Consider the following 2,471-nt stretch of genomic DNA (forward strand, 5'->3'; position numbering starts at 1 on the left):
TGGTAGAGGCATAAGACTGCCAGAAGAGTTATGCTGACCGGAGACGGAGACTTTTAGAGTTCTCCATTTGCGACCATGTATTTCTGTGAGTTTCACCCACGAAAGGGGTGAAAAGGTTGGCCTCAGAGGTAAGCCAGACTGCGATACATTGGACCTTTCCAGATCTTGGAAAGGGTGGGAGCGGTAGCTTATCGTTTAGCGCTACCACCAGCTTTGGCGGGCGTTCACGACGTATTCCATGTGTCTATACTGATGAGGTATATATCCGACTCGACACATGTACTGACGGATATCATAGTGTCCTTCAGCTTGACGTCGCCTTTGAGGAGGTTCCGGTACGGATTTTGGACCGAAAAGAGCGTCAGTTGCGGAACAAGACTATCCGACTGATTAAAGTCGGATGACAGCATCATTCAGACGAGTAGGCTATTTGGGAGCTCGAGGATACTATCCGAGCTCAATACCCCCATCTTTTCATTTGAGGTATGTGATTTATTTACTGTTCAGCATTTGTACTCTTTACCTGTTGTTAGTATTTGCTGATGGTAGATGATGAAATTTGGGGACCAAATTTCTATTAGTGGGGGAGAATGTAAAATACCGAGAAAAAAAATGGCGAATATTGATAAGGGAATTTTATGGAATTTTTAGAAATTTTTCGGGAATTTTTCGGAACTCGTATGGACGAGTTTATGGGGATGAAAACTGAGCGCCGGGAAAGCCTATTTAGGCTACCCATTTAAGCGAGGAAATGTATATTTTCTTAATTTCCTTTTTCTTTTCCTATTTCTTTTTCTTTATCCCCGACGCCGATGCTCTTACCTGTGCCGACGGTTTCTTCCCGAGCCCTTGCGACGCCGATCCTTGCCCTACCGGCGCCTGTGCACCATTTCTTCTCTTCTCATTCTTCCTCCCAGAGACGATCTCCTCTCCCCCTCATCCATGCCGAGCCATGCGCGGATCACCGGCCACAGGAAGCCAGCACATCGCCTGTGCCCTAGCGCCTCCTGACGCCCTCTTTCTCTCCTCTGGTCGATGCGACGCCGCGAGCTTACGCCGGTCGAACCCTTCTTCCTTTCTGATTTCTTCTTCCAGCCACCGAGCAGAACTGTCTTCTCTTTGCCCTAGCGTCGGCCTCTCCTTCTCCTTCCCGAGACACACCAGGCGCCGCTACCAATTGGGGCTGGACAGAGCAGCGTCGGCGCCCTACCACCGACGCTTCGCCGAAGCTTCCTTCCTCCTCGTGCCTCTGAATTGGAGCGATGGTGCTGTTCCTCTCTGCACTAGTGCCGGTCGTCGTTCTCTTCGCTTCTGCCAAGTGCCACCGACCCCTTTTGTGACCTAGGCTCCATCTCCTCTTCAGAGTAAGGGGTTTAAGTAAGGTAACGGCAAGGTGAGTTGGGTTGATGTTTGATCCGTAAACTCCATTGCTTGGTCTTGTTCTTGATTTGTTTAATTGCAACAGTAAGATTCTTTTCTGCAGGGTTGTGTGATGTGGATCAACTAGCAAGGTTGGGAAGAAGGAAGTTGGATGTTTGTTTGGGTAAGGAACTGAATCCGATTAGACATCTAGTTGATAATCTTTAATTGGTTTTGAATTTATTAATCTGTTGAGATTGGAGATTTGATTTCATTTCCAGTTGTGGATTTAACTAGAGTTTAGTTACAGACTTAGATTCATTGTAATCATTTATTTGAGGAATTGTTAAGGTGGATTGTGTTGACAGAAAATGGTTATCAGGTGTTGGATGAGTTTTCGAAGAAAAGAGTGAGGTCATAAGATTGGATTATTGAGGTTTCGGTTTGCATTATCCGATCTACGATAAACCTAAGTGTTGATTGTATATTTATTTCAGGGTTTTGATTTGAGACAAGAGCTCTGATTGAAGGACATACAACACGATCTACATTGGAGGCGGGTACCTCTTGACTTATCTTTTACGATATTGTCTATGGATATGCATAGTATTTTATAACTACAAGCAATGAACATGTTTGTCTTTGGTATGGCACTGTTTGATATCCATAGCATGTTAGGTTTATTGCCTGTGAAGTATCCGTACTTATATCTTGTGATTTGTTACCATGAGTATCTTGTTGCCATGAGTACTTAATTACCATGAGTATCTTAGTTTCTAGAATAAGTGACATACCATGTTTTACTGAGGTTAGGACTAGGTTCTGGACTTTTGGTTTCAGTCATGTGTATCGAGACTGTCTGATACTTAGGTTTTATGCCATGACTGGCTTGTGTACCTCTATTTGTATATCATATATGATTCGTGTACCTAGATTCTGATTCTTTGATCTATGTATATTGTTGGTACATATGTTATGGAAGGAGGATATGTTTAGGATCTAGGTTGTTATACCATAGAGGATCTGTATACCCTAGATTCGTGGATTTGATTCACTGATACTGTGGTACCCATATTATACATTTATGGATATGGTTATGTTGATCAGTTTTT

The 2,471-nt window shown here is 43.6% G+C and overlaps 1 long non-coding RNA gene across 1 annotated transcript; it reads left to right on the forward strand.

The window, feature by feature from the left end:
* Positions 1–1,338: 1,338 nt before the first annotated feature.
* On the forward strand, positions 1,339–1,883 carry LOC122026880. Its single transcript, XR_006124194.1, has 3 exons — positions 1,339–1,393; positions 1,484–1,543; positions 1,857–1,883. It is a non-coding gene; the product is annotated as an uncharacterized LOC122026880 (long non-coding RNA).
* The last annotated feature ends 588 nt before the right edge of the window (positions 1,884–2,471 follow it).

The sequence above is a fragment of the Zingiber officinale genome, chromosome 10A (genome assembly GCF_018446385.1).
Source record: "Zingiber officinale cultivar Zhangliang chromosome 10A, Zo_v1.1, whole genome shotgun sequence".
Classification (NCBI taxonomy): Eukaryota; Viridiplantae; Streptophyta; class Magnoliopsida; order Zingiberales; family Zingiberaceae; genus Zingiber; species Zingiber officinale.